The 14,970-nt window shown below is 41.3% G+C and overlaps 1 protein-coding gene and 1 pseudogene across 1 annotated transcript in view; both read left to right on the top strand.

The window, feature by feature from the left end:
* The window catches only part of Jak1 (Janus kinase 1), a 114,370-nt gene that overhangs the window by 42,769 nt on the left and 56,631 nt on the right, over positions 1-14,970 (top strand). The window lies entirely within an intron of this gene.
* LOC110322913 lies at positions 11,203-11,965 on the top strand (annotated as a pseudogene).

Here is a 14,970-nt window from a genome sequence, read left to right as displayed (position 1 = left end):
CATTTATGATATACTTTAAAAAATTGGACCCATAATAGAAGTGGGCATAGGTTCAGCTTATTTTTTTTTTCCTTGGCTTTGGAAGTATTCAAGTTAAAGTTTACTGGACATGTTTAACTGTTTTAAAGCATAACATTAATAAAAAGCTTTTACAACTAAAGCTGTGCCTAATTTGAAATCTTGTCTCTTAATTTTCTTACCAGCAGGAAGTTAAGAGACAGGTCTGTGTGCTGCTCTGGCAGTTCCTCAGAAATAAGAATTTGTCCTAATGCACTTCTGACCTTCAGGGAATGGCACTGTTGTTTATTCTGCCCACTAGTTTTCCAGTGGGGAAAACTAGGATGGGGGGGGGCTTGTCTGACCTACCCCGAGCCACAGTCAACAGGCATAGACAAAGTCAGAACTCCTTGGGCACAATCACCTTGCCCAGGGGACAGGTTTACCAAGATTCAGTGCTGGACAAGAAGCCCCCCCCTTCCCCCTCAGTCACTGTTACACTTACATTGCACGTTATCTATAACCTGCTTCAGTCCTTTTCAAACTTGGAAATGCTTCTCAACAATTATCGTTAATAGCATACCTCTTTTGCTGAAGAGTTTTGCTTGGTTGAGTCAGGAAACATCACAATGAATTCTCCACATGGAGCTAGCTACTTTCTTTTTCTTTCAGTTTATCTATATTCAGTTTTATTTTTAATTAACTATGAAGAATACTCACCAAGAATGTAGAGAAAAATGAAAAGAGCCCTTAAAAAAGTAGTTCCCTGGCAAATGGGTGGTGGGGACTGTGCTTAAAGAAGAGAATGTTCTCCATGCAGTGGATCCATTTTGTTAGTGACAAAGATGAGGCGCTTCTGGAGCTCCTCCAGCCACATGCTCAGAGGCTTGACTGCCCTCTCACATGAGATGATTAGTGTGTAGTGTCAGTCACAGCAGCCTACTTTTAAAGGGAGCCTTGGCCAAGGCTTATCACGGAGTCCATGGAGTAAAGCGCTGGCCATTTGTGTTCATCATACATAGCTAGCTGGGAGAAGGTTCACATAATTACAAAGTCCAGCTCCAAAGGCAGCCAGCCAGGCTTCAGCATCGGATTCATCTGCAGTTAGAGTGGACAATTTGTATCCGTTCTGCATCTCCTAAAACTGCACATTTTCCAGGATGTCATCTGCAAACTGAACAGTGTCTCCAGCCTCTTCAACATAGGATTGAGATTCTCTTCACTTACTTTAAAGATATTGTCATTGTTCTTCCCTTGGATGCTATTGCTGGTAGCCACCCTATTGGAGGTTGATGAGGACATAGGTGGAGGTTTGGACACCGGTGAAGTATTTCATGGTGGCTGGAGGTGGAAGACTGCAGGTTCCATATAGATACTGATCTCATGGTGCAACTTTTCTGTTAATCATGGAAGTCCTTTTTCTAGCACCCTTTTTTCCCCAGCGCCCCTCCCCCATCTCTGGAAGAACACCCCATTAAGAACTCTTCTGAGACAAAGTTAGGAGCTGAGATGAAAGGATGGACCATCCAAAAACTGCCCCACCCAGGGGTCCATCCCATAATCAGCCACCAAACGCAGACACTATTGCATACACTCGCAAGATTTTGCTGAAAGGACCCTGATATAGCTGTCTCTTGTGAGGCTATGCCAGTGCCTGGCAAACACAGAAGTGGATGCTCACAGTCAGCTATTGGATGGAACACAGGGCCCCCAATAGAGGAGCGAGAGAAAGTACCCAAGGAGCTGAAGGGGTCTGCAACCCTATAGGTGGAACAACAATATGAACTAACCAGCACCCCCAGAGCTTGTGTCTCTAGCAGCATATGTAGCAGAAGATGGCCTAGTCAGCCATTATTGGGAAAAGAGGCCCCTTGATCTTGTAAACTTTATATGCCCCAGTACAGGGGAACACCAGGGCCAAGAAGGGGGAGTGGATGGGTAGGGGAGTGGGGGAGGGTATAGGGGACTTTGGGGATAGCATTTAAAATGTAAATGAAGTAAATACCTAATAAAAATTGAAAAAAAAAAAGCCTCTTCTGAGACAGTATAATATGTCAGATCCTGTCCCTATTTTCTTAGGAGTCAGTTGAAGTCTAGAAGAGGAACATCATTAAGAAAAGTAATGCTATTTTGTTTTGTTTTTGTTTTTGTTTTTGTTTTTCTGTCCTCAGTCTGTTGCAGGAAGCACACACTAACTATGAATAAGGACAAACTGGTAAATGGGAATTCTTGCTCTGTCAGAACTTAGAAGGTTGCTATTTGAAACCACCTGTAAGGGAACACACACTATTGTGTAGCTGGAGAGGACAAGGTAATTGATGTTGATCTATGTCTACTTACCAGTCCCATTGGGTCGGAGCTTTAAATATAGCATCTTGTTAATGTCTTTGTTTTTATGCTGTCTTCTTTGTGACAGGCCCTCACCATGTAACCCAAACTGGCCTTGGATTCATAGTCCTTGCACCTCAACCTTCCCAGTGCGAGAATTGCAAGCTGTGCTACTGTGTTCAGTTGGGAGGGGATTTTTAAAATTTGAAAACCATGTCAACATACAGAAGATTACTTGAAGTATAACTCTGCAATTAAAGAAAAATACTCACATGTCCACCAGTCAGATTTAGAAAAAGGATATTGCTGGTATCTTAGGAAGCCACCAGGTACCCCACCCTATCACACTTTATCCAGGATAGCAGCCATACCTACCCTTTTCATTAACCATTTCTTTTATTACATAAGTGCAAGCCCCAGGGTATGTAAGGCTGTGTGCCCTTGCTAGACAGAGGCTCCTAGAACAGCTTCATGCCCCTGATGAAAGTCAGTACCCCTGCATCTGACTAGACTGGATGTAGAAACCTTTTAATGAGGTAGCTATGTGAGCAGGGCTTTTCAGAGTTTGAGTGCCTGGAGGACTGAAACAGCTGTTTGGAGTGGGAGAAGGTGTCAAGGGGAGCGGCAGCATTTAGCTTTTGTCCAACTCTCCACCATAGGCTAAAGCAGAGTACTTTAGTAAGGTGCTCTTCATAGAGTCAGAGAGTAGACACGGAGAGAAAACTAGAGACCTGACTCTCTAAGCTGTTATAAAGAAAAGTCTTATTTAGTTAAGAATGTAGCTCAGAGCCACCCAGACCTTTGGGCCCCTGACACATGTCTGTAGGGATCTTGTTGATGATAGCTTTCAAGAAAACATTCTCCTTACCCCATTCTTTCACAGGGTCTTGTTTAGCCCAGGCTGGCCATGAATTCTTGGTCCTCTGCCTCTGCCTCCTAAGTGCTGGGAATGCATGTGTACCACTGTGCTTGGCTTCATCTCTCTCTTGAACACCACAGTCTTAATATGGCCTGGTTATGGCAGATGGCTACCACAGCTCCCATCCTGAGCTCTCTACTCTGACCAAGCAATTCCTGGAGCCTCTCTTGCTTGGTCATTTCTTGTGTGGACTCTGATTGCTTATTAGCTTCTTGGAATGTTTTTTTGAGAAATTTCATAAATACTGATTGATTCTCCCTTTTTATCCAAAATTGGTGATTTGGCTGAGTATGAGCTTTTAGGTTGGGAAATTTTACCATGAGAATTTTGAGAACCCTGGACGGCGGTGTTCTTGTTTTCTCTGCAGTGCAGTTGTTTTAAGGCCTCTTAAGTAGTTTACCGTCTTGATCTTCAGCGCATGGTATGCTTCACTCTTCATCAGGAGATTACAGACTTGTTCCTAGTGTTCTGTGAGTCTCAGGAAAGCCCAGAGCAGGGCTGTCTTCCTCCCTTGTGTCAGCCCTTTCCTGCCAGCCACTTTTGGATTTGTGTTCTGGGAAATCACTCTTGCTAGTCTTTGCTGATGATTTTCTTCTTTCTGCCAGCTCTTGTCTTTCCTTCAGGAACTCAGATTTGTCACCATCTGGACTGATCCTCTTTTTATTCCTTTCTTGTCTCTTTTCAATCTCAAACAATTAAGGCTAAACCTTGACCAGACTTTTCAGTTAAGCTTGTAAAAATTAAGGTCTAATCTGTGTGCACCAGCGTGTACAACCCAAGTGACTGCTCTGTTTTGAGAGTTGTGTACATAACAGAACATTACATCAATTTAGAAAGTTCCAAAAGGCCCCCTTTCAGTCTGCCTTTTTCATTTCCGTTTTTTTTAAAGTGGTTGTTTTGTTTTCTGAAATGCCACTTAAGAAACTACTTTTCCCTTCTTGGCATTTTTTTTTTTTAAATCTATTTGAAGAGTTTCACATTCTCTGTGGAGCCCCCCCCCCCTTTTTAAAATACGATGAGTTGCCTTTCTGTGTGTGTGTGCATTGGCTGCTTTCTGTAGACAGCTGTTTACTTATCTGTTTGCTAGCGGTGGGTGTTGAGCTTGTGGCTATGGCTTCTGAACTTTGAACTTCATTGGTGTGACTGGACTGAACTATTAGCTGTTAGTGTTCTGAGGTCTCTTCTGGTGAGATGGTGCCATTACTCCTGTTTCTAGAGTTGGGGAGTGGCTGCCACATCTTTGAGACTGTAATGAGGGTGTAGTTTGCAGCATCCAGAGTTTATGTACAGATGTTTGATGTGCTAGAGGTCCCTCTGGCTTGCCTGGCATCTCTAGTTTCCATATCCTTCTCAGAAAATATGCTTATAGACTCATTATTCTCTAGTCACAGCTACTAGCCACATAGCAACCATTTGGCTTTGTTTGTTTTGGTACTAATGGTTCGACTCATGTTGAATATGTGCTTCACCATCGATATCATTTTGAGGTGATTGATAGTCTCCAAGTCAGTTCTTTGGGTCAGTAGCCCCACCTTCAGTGCTCAGTGGCCAGCTGCTAGACAAGACAAGCACAAAACAGTTTGTTATCATGGAGAAGTATACAGGGTAGTGCTGCTCTAGACCTTTGTGAGGGCAGAAGGCTGGGACAGGGTTCTTCTCCTCAGAGGGTTCTTCTCAGCCTCTTCTCTACTTGCTATTGTGTTCTGGTGAGTGCACTCCAGGTATGCACTCTGACACCTTGATGCTCGGGTTGGCTTGGTCCTCTGTTCTGCCAGTATCAGTATGGACTTCTGTGCTCATGGGCTAAGTCCTTTTCTCACACATCCACTTTCTTGTCCCCACATGCTAGCTGAAGTTTCTCCTGTCCTCTTCCTGTCACCAATTTGTAGGTTTGATCCTTAAATAATAATTTAAAAAGCCTTATTCTACTTTACATAAATACTTTGAGTATTTATGCTCATTGTATTAAACTTCATTGTAGTGGGATTTCAGGGACTGATATTGGACTGGAGTTTACTCTCACTTTAACTGGGGATCTTGACTCATTGACTTTCAGCTCTACAAATAAGGTAGAGATGTGCCACCATTTTCAGTTTTCACTGAAGAGATGGGTGAAAAAACGGCCTCAAAGAAAAAAAAAATCACACCAACAGCTACCAAGTGGGATACAAACTTGCATAAGATTTACCAAGTAGGATTCAGACTTACATCAAATTTACCAAGTGGGACTCAAACTTACATTCGATTTACCAAGTGGAATACAAACTTACATAAGGTTTACCAAGTGGGATTCAGACTTACATTAGATTTACCAAGTGGGATTCAAACTTACATGAGAATTTTTTTTGTCTGTCTGTTTGTGGCCTAGACTGGTCTTTAATAGAATTCAGCTTGCTGCTTCAAAGTCTAGGGGGATTATAGTCTTGTTTAGTAACTTGTGTTCAGAAAAGACCACTTAAGTATTATAGTTGTGTTTTAAAGATATCCATGCAGATATTTTTCCTTTGTTAAGTCCTCAGTGCTTCTTTCTCAGAATGTCTGTTTATGTCTAGATTACTCTAGGACTTTATGATTCCTAAAGTTGTACTAGCGTCCTCCCTCACAGCTGTTGAAGAGTCTAACAGCAGAAGCATTCCCTTGTTTAACTTAAGCCTTTACTCCCTACCCCTAGTTACTGCACTGGAGTTGGTGCCTACCTGTCTTTAGTTAGACTTTACTTTTTGTAAAGCACTGAGGGAATCACGCTTATCTTTGAATCTCTGGTGCCTGCCTCAATGTCCAAGGATTCACCAACGCTAGGTTCAACTTAATTTCTTAGAAATTTGTAAAAAGTGTGTGCGTGTGAAATGTAAATAAATAAAATATCCAATAAAAAAGAGAAAACTGTCAACTCAAAGGTTAGCATTGTATCTGGAATCATGACTATATTAAATCATCATGTAGAATTCAATTTTTATTGAACCCAAAGCTTATTATGCTAACTGTGAAAAATATTTATTCATACCCAACTCTGTATAACTTCTTGCCTAATAACAAGACTTAAGTAATCTCTAGTTTGTATGAGAAAAGGACACCTACTTTACTTAAATAAACAGAAGGAAAATTTCTAAAAATAATTTGTAAAAAGGATTTATTTATTTTGTGTGTATGAATATTTTTGCCATTATGTGTGGCTATGTACCATGCGCATGCCTGGTGCTTAAAGAAATCAGAAGAGGTCGTTGAGTCCCCTAGAACTGGAGTTACAGATGGTTGTGAGCCACCATGTGAGAGCTAGGAACAGAACATGGGTCCTCTGTAAGAACAGCAAGTGCTTTTAACTGCTGAACCATCTCTCCAGCCCCACATAATTTCTTTCTTTAAAAAGATTTTTGCTTATACTTTGACAGTTTCATAAATACATACAGTTGTCTTGATCATATCCATACTCCACTATCCTGTCCCTCTTCCCCCTGCATCCCTCCTCATCACATTTCCCTGTGTCTCTCCTGCCCACCTTCATATCATTTAAATGTTTTTTATAACTTACTGAGTCCACTTAGTGCTCTCTGAAGGTGCTCGGGTGCAGGGCCATACTGGAGTATAGGTAACCTGCTAAGAACTTTTAGTCAAAGAAAATCAACTTTTTCTTCATCAGCAGCCATCAACTGTCAATATTGCTCTTCAGCTAGGGGTGGAGCCTTATGAGCCCCTACCCCATTCATGCTTGAATGTTGCCTGGCTTGATTTTCTGCAGGTAACCTGATCTCTTTTTCCTGTCTTAATATCTATTATTTTTCTGTTCATGTCAGCCCCATGATATTTTCCTCTGTGGAACCTTGTCTAATCTATCCTTATCTAGAATTACAAGATTGATTCTGCTTCCATAACACTTCAGTTCAAGACAAAGTATCACCTATCCATATGTGGTAGTAGGCACATAAAAATTGTTTGAATGAAACTGAGTCTTAGTGTTAAGTAAGCTCATGGCAACAGACTTCCCTTTTGTTGCCTTTGAAATCTGTCATGGGCAGGCGTTCCACTTTAAGTCTAATTTCCCAGCACAACAATATTATCACCCATCTTTACTTTGAAGTATTCCATTATATGGCCACTGCACTAATCCAGGATATCTGAGAGGAAGCCTGGTTTTACCTTATGCAGTAGAATAGCTAAAATGTAGGAAATACTTGTGATGCAGGGTTATTTTCGAAACAGTTTCTCGCCAATCGGTCAATTAGGGAAGTCCCAAACTATATGCGGGAACAGTCACTTTTTCTACATCTTCAAAGGCTGAAGATTCCACGTTTCAGAAGGACCATCCATTGAGTACAGAGAGCTGTTACTATTCTAGGAACCAATTCTGCTGCTTTTTCCTGATGCTTATGTTCTCTGCTAGTCTAAAGAAAATCCAAGAGTGTTCTGGTTCTTCTTCCGTTGAGACTCCAGTAGACTCTTTGGCTGCCATGTGCAGCTGGAGTGGAAACCAGCCTTCTTAAAGCAGAAGGACTCGGGGCACTGTAGGTTACTTGGTAGATGTTTAGAGAAGATCTTGAGATGTAGGCTCATTGCCTTTGCCTGCCACTTCCTAGCAGTATGAACTTGGGAAACTACTTTAACCTTTCTTAAATCATAAACTGTGGGTGGGGTGAGCAGCACTTCACAGGGCTAGTGCTGTGGTCTAACTCTTTCATGCAGAGTGATTAGTCCAGGAAGTACTAAGCTGGTATTACCCAGCCATTCTATGGTGGATTTTTTGTTTTTGCCTGCATGCATGCATGTGCACCAAGTGCTTCCCTGGTGCCCATGGAGATTAGAGGACAGCGCAGATTCCCTGGAACTGGAGTTATGGGTGGTCAGCAACCACTATATAGGTTTTGGGAATTGAACCTAGGTCCTCTGCAAAAGCAACAAGCACTCTTAAAAGCTGAGTCGTGTTTCTAGCCCCCAGTCTGTAAAGCTTTCATTACTGTTTTCGCTTTAAACATAGACTAGTTCAGAAGATGCAGGGGTGAGTGTTGAGCAGGCTCTGCCTTGCTGCTTTGTAATTGCAGAGTGCATGTTCCTGTTTCTTATCAATGCTAGATGCTTCTACCTTTCCGAAGATGGAAAAGGAAATCAATAGGAAGAAATCATGGGGACCACAGAAGAGATGATGGTATAACTGTTGCTGCTGTACAGCTGTTGCCTGTATATCTGCCTTCAGAGTTTTGAAGTGGTTAGTTTTTTTTTTTTTTTCAGGATTAAGGGCTGAATCTCAGAATTACCTAGAGAGCTAATAAAGTACTCTCTAAGTTTCTCTCCTTACAGATCCTTATTTAGTGGGTATAGGGTAATTAATAGGGAGGAATACATGTTTTTAAAAAGTTCCTAAGATGGGATTAAAGAGATGGCTTAGTGACTAAGAGGATCTGGATTCAGTTCCCAGAACCCATGTGGCGACTCACAACTGTCTGTAACTTGAAGGGGTCCACCACTCTCACATAGGCTTAACTATATGCAAAACAATAATTCACATGAAACAAAAGTAAGTAAATCATACAAAAGTTAAAAAATGTTCCTATGAGAGTCTGATGATTTATTAGATTTGAGGATCACCGATAGTCAGCCATTCTCTAAAATATCACTGAACACTTACTATTTAATGTAAGGAAATTTAGCAGTGTTGTATTCTTTATTCTAGAAGTCAGAAGACATTATTATAAATTCACTGAAATGGAGAGCCTAAATTATCTAAATTTAATTTTATTAGCTATAATTTTAAGCTGGTTCTACATTTGTGCTGTTTTTCAAAACTTTCCTATGTTTAGATTATTTAGAAGGAAAAATAAAGAAAATTATGGAAAAAAGCAGTCAAAAGGTATCTTTAGAAGTAGCTGCTGTGGTGGCACATGACTGTAAGCCTGGCACGAAGTGGAAGAATGAGGCAGGAAGATCACCCGTGAGCTTGAGACTAGCTTGGTCTAGTGAGTTCTAGGTTAGCTAGGGCAACATTGGTAGTCCCTGTCTCAGAATAACACAACACATTCATATTGTGAGTTGAATATAAGGGTCTTGTACATACAAGCAACTTGGTCATCACAATGCACCGTCAGTCCCTGTCACATACTCTCTTATGTGTAATAGAGATGGTACTATTAGCCTTTATCCTTTGTGATGATGTAGTAGAATAGTGGAAAAAATACACGAGTTAAGGGTATAAAGTGATGAGCAGCTGTGTGCCCATGTGTCCCTGTTTGCCTAGGCTGATGCCTGTGGTCAGGTGTTACTAATAACATCTCTTTTAACTGTCCTATCTCAGTGTGAATGAAAAATTTTATCTTCTCATAATTATTGCCATAATAGGAAGATTTTTCTATCCTCATTACTTTAGTCTCAAATCACTCACCAAATATAGCAGTATTTCTTAGATGGTTTCTGGCAGTTTTCTTCAATTTTATGTATGTCTCATTTCTCCTACTAAATTGATGAGTGGATGGGAATTGTTTCTGTGCTCCTGAATAATTTTCTTGATTTAACGTGACTCAGGTCCATCGATCCTTTACTTTCCCATTTTGGCTGGTGTGTCCAGAGAAAGTAAGTGCCAGGTGCAGAAGAGAGGGACAGTGACAGAGGCATAAAGGAAGAGACGGAGGTGGGAAAAGATGGCGGTGAGGGGGAATATGATTGTGAGCAAGTGCTGGGGAATCAATGACTTTGTGGAGGAAAACTAAGAACAGGGATACAGTTTTCATCTCACGCTGATGCCCTGATTACTAAATGCCCAATATTGATATTTTTAAGTGCTCTATAAATCTCCAAGCATCAAAGAGTTCAGCAGGAGCTCTGGGAGATCAGATTTCGGGTGTTCTTCTCCTTACAAATATTCTTCAGAACGAAGACCAGAAAAATTTCACATTCTTCAAGGAGCAGCACTCCACACTAGATGAATAAATAGATGGACAGCTAGATGGATGGATGAATGGGTGGGTGGGTAGGTAGATAGATAGAACAGTTCATTGCATGTGAACATGCCACTTTTGTTTTGTTTTGTTTTGTTTTTTACCCTTGGGAAATTCAGCCAAATTCATGGTCCATCTTGACTGTCTCTGGAAAGCTGTAACCTGCATGTAACTTTTCACCAGTCTTGACATCTTGATTTTTGGTTGTATAAATTTTGTTGTTCTTAGATGCTTTTTATAATGTGTATTCTTGGCTGGGTGGTTTGGTTCCCCTTTAATCCCAGCACTTGGGAGGCACATACAGGCAGATCTGAGTTTGAGACCAGTTTGGTCTACAGAATGAGCTCCAGCCTGCACAGAGAAACTCTGTCTCAAAAACACAAAAACAAAGATTTATTAAAGTCACTTTAATGAACTAAAGTATAATTTTAATATGCCCCAAAGATTCTTCAATAGATAAAGGACCTTGGCAGCAAGCTTGAGCTTTATCGGCAATATCTACATGGTAAAAGGACATTACTGATCCAGCAAGTGATCTGCTGAACTCTACATGCATGCTGTGGCATGCACCCTTCTATAAGTAAATAAGTAAATAAATAAACAAATAAGTGTAATTAATAGATTTTTTAAAAAGAATCTTATAGGTTAAGATAGATATTAAAGGCTTGCCCGGGTTGCCATAGGGGTCAAGCTGGCCACCAGCGCCCCGACCCTGCTGTGGGCAGTGACCCGAGGGTGGGCCGTGAGCCGCGCAGACTGCGTCTCTGGGGGTGGGGGCTTCAGGGTGCTCCAGGATCCTCACTCCGGCCTAGTCCCATGAGGCCCGCGCACCCCGGGGACTGAAACCAGGAGACCAACACTCTGCCGGCCCGTGACAGAGATGGAGCATGAGGCGCCATGGGGCTTAGGGCATCTGAGGGCCCTTTCCAGGCATTCGGGCTCAGGGCCGCCACCTCGGTCACCACTACCACCACCACCACCACCACCCCATTGGCTCCTGCTGGCGCTGGCGCCTCTCCCACCCACCCACCCCTCGCCATGTCCGAGGAACTTTCGGTGGCCACGTCCTACACGGCCTGTCAGGAGGTGCTCTAGACGCCGGTGCAGACCGCGGCCTGTCAGCATGTTTTCTGTAGAAAATGTTTCCTGACTGCGATGAGAGTGGACTACATTGTCCCCTCTGTCGTGAAAGTGCGACTAGAAGAGAAAGAGCATATCTGGAACAGGCCTTAGATCTTGAAAACATGTGAGGAGGTTTACTGGTAGCTGCAGTTGCTGTTAAAAAAAGATTAAATTCTATCACATGAGACATTATTACAAATCTTGTAAAAAGTATCAGGATGAATATGGTGTTTCTTCTGTTATTCCAGACTTTAAGATTTCTCAAGATTCAATAAGGAGCAGTAATAGGAGTGAAACATCTGCATGTGATAATTCAGAAACTTATCAAGAGGATACAGGTTCTTCTGGGCATCCCATCTTTAAGTGTCCCTTATGTCAAGAGTCAAATTTCACCAGACAGTGTTAACTGGAACACTGTAATAGTAACCACCTATTTCAGATAGTTCCTGTGACACGTCCTATTTGTGTGTCTCTTCCTTGGGGAGATCCTAGCCAGATTACTAGAAATTTCAGTAGTCATCTAAATCAAAGACATCAGTTTGATTATAGAGAATTTGTGAATCTTCAGCTAGATGAGGAAACCCAATATCAAACTGCTGTGGAAGAGTCTTTTCAAGTAAGCATGTGACGTGCATAGACATCTCTGCCTCCTTGCAACCTACAAGTGCCATCTTTAAGGAGAAGANATGAAGTCACCATTTTCAGTAATTTGCTGTGCATATTAAAAATAATTCAGTCCACTGTATTAGTTTTTTTGTTTTTTGTTTTTTTTGTTTGTTTTGTTTTTGTTTTTGTTTTGTTTTGTTTTGTTTTGAGACAGGGTTTCTCTGTGTAGCCCTGGCTGTCCTGGAACTCACTTTGTAGAGCAGGTTGTCCTCGAACTCAGAAATCTGCCTGCCTCTGCCTCCCGAGTGCTGGGATTAAAGGTGTGCGCCACCACGCCCGGCACTGTATTAGGTTTTTAATTGAAAATAAAGGTGGGCCACCCTAAAAAAGATAGATATTAAATTCTAAATATTATATAAAGAGTATTGTAGTTTTGACATTGTTTTGATATAATTATTTGAAGTATATAAAGTAGAATCTTTGGGGGCCTCAGAATTTATCAAGAATATACATGGCAACTTTCAAGTGAGGCTTTTGATGAGGTTTCCTGAGTCCTGTAATATTGTCTGGGAATTCAGTATATGTTTGCCTTTGGGCTAGACAATAGCTACGTCTAATTACACAACTTCTCTGGATAGAGTTCATATTTATAAATATAACGTGCACTTAATGCTGACTTTAACAAAACATGTGCATGTATATGTATGTGTGTATGTTTGCTGTGAAAATATGCACAAGACTTGGCATGTACCCTTCCATTTTCAATAACATAGAATTTGCCCAATTAAAATTCTTCAAAGAGCATTGTGTTAGTATGGAGGCTAGGTAAGATAGGACTCCTAACCATTTTATCCAAATGTGCAAATTCAAGCACAACATAGTTGATCCTTTAACTAAAGAGTGAAACCTTGAGTAATGGAATAGAAACTTGACTGTATTCAAAGCTTGAGCAGTGGAATATATAGACTGGAACAGTGTATCTTGAAATGGTAATTTAGTAGAATAACCTTTGTCATGTGGCAATCAATAAGGTTATAGCTAAATGCAAGTGCCATTTTGAGAGGGTCAGTGACATGAGATTGAAGACAGGAAATGTGAGCCCTCTGTTTGGCCTTGTCAGAGAATTTGTAAGAATTGTGGATTAGTCCATTTAAGTTTTGATCTGAACCATACTTACTTGACTCTTCTACATCCCAGTACTCCTTAGAGAAGATGGGCATGTTTGAAGTGCCTGCATTGCTCTTTCAGTTAGGGGATCAATAGATTCCATTACCACTACCCTTTCTTTACCTATTTCATCTGTGGATAGATGATAAATGCCTGATTCTTCTGAGCAGGTTTCAGGTTCCAACTGAGAAAAATCTGATCTAGAAGGATTTAGGCAGATATAATGAAGCAAGCTTCATAATTCTATATAAATCAGCAAATACGATGTTGTCGTGAGCAGAATCTTGCTAGCTAATTTTGTAGTCCTTATCCCCCTGGCATGGTTCTTTATTAAAAGCATCTTTTAATAAACGATCGTGTGTGTGTGCGTGTGTGCATGTGTGTGTGTATGTGTGTGTGTGTATGTGTGTGTGTGAGACTTTTATATTTGACATCACTTAGAAGTAACTGTCTTTTCAGGGACTCAATTCTCTAAAATCAGAAAGCTCTCAAAATGCTAGGGCTGGGAGTGTTTTCTAACACACTTTACATGTATGTTCATATTACATTTGGAAAGTGCAAAATTCAGAGAGAAGACACTGTGATACATTCTGTAATTTGGGCACCCTGAATATTTCCTAAATCCTTTTGGCTCCAGATCTGATGAAAACTGACAGGTTTATAACACTACAGCAGTGTGATACTTTCCTACAGAACTTATTTTAGCCTTTTCATGTTCTGGTGATTGTTTCTTTATAGAGCACCAGCAGGAATGTATGAAGACATTTCTATAGGATGGATACATGTGTCTCTGCCTCTAAAACACCTGCTCCTATCCCTATATCCTGATTTTTCTGTTCTGGATTGCATAGGATGAACTGACCCCAGTGCTCCAATCAGTGGTAGCCTGTCTCTAGTTTGTCTCTTTGTGAACTAGGCTGGTCTGGAATTTACAGTATCACCCAAGCTAGAATGGAAATCCTCTTGCTTTTGCCTCTCAGTTGTTGCAGCTACCGCCATCAGTCACTACAATTCATCTAACCCTCCCCACCTCCCAAGAGTCACTTATCTCTCTGTGTCTGTGTATATGCGTACATTTGTGGAGACCAGAAAAGAGAGTCAGATATCCCCCTTTGTCACTCTCTGCCTGTTTTATTAAGGCAGGATTTCTCCCTGAACCTGGGGCTCAGATTTTTCTGGGATTAGCTGGAAGCAAGCAAGCCCCAGAAAATTTTCTATTTCTGACTTCCTTGGAGCTAGGGTTATGGGCATATGCAGGATGGCCATCTTCTTATGTGTATGCTGGAACCTGAAGCCTGGCACTCATGCTTACACAGCAAGTATGCTTAACTATTGAACTGTCTCTTCAACCTTCCAACCTTTCTTTCTTTAAAATAAGATTTTCCCTGGAGCTGGAGATGTGGCTCAAAAGTTAAGAGCATTTGCAGCTCTTGCAGAGAACCCAAGTTTGATTCCCAGCACTGACTTGGAGCCCTACAACCATCTGTAATTCCAGTTCCAGAAGATAAAACACCTTCTTCTGATTTCCTCAAGCACCAGACACACACTTGATGCAGAATCTGATGCAGACAAATACTCACACACGTAAAATAAAAATAAATAAACCCAAGAATTAGATTGTTTTTGAAAAGAAAAATTTCCCCAAACCTGGTTGTAAAGGTTACTAGGGAGCCTGACGTCCTTGTCCCATGGATGTCCCACTCCTTTGCAACATTTCTTCTTGGCCAGAGCAGAAGACTTAGCAGAAGAAAGCATTTGAATTTGTCTACTTGACTGGGTGGAAAGAAAGGAGCAGCCTGTACCCCTCTCTTTCAAGTTCAAGAGGCAGCATGCACAGTGGAAGCAGAGATCTGGGTTCAGGACCAAAACTTTCTGTTGTCTGTTCTGAGTCAGTATTCACACAGTCTTCCC

Source organism: Mus pahari, chromosome 6, assembly GCF_900095145.1.
Source record: "Mus pahari chromosome 6, PAHARI_EIJ_v1.1, whole genome shotgun sequence".
In the NCBI taxonomy this organism is placed as follows: Eukaryota; Metazoa; Chordata; class Mammalia; order Rodentia; family Muridae; genus Mus; species Mus pahari.
This window is presented reverse-complemented; position numbering and strand designations above follow the sequence as displayed.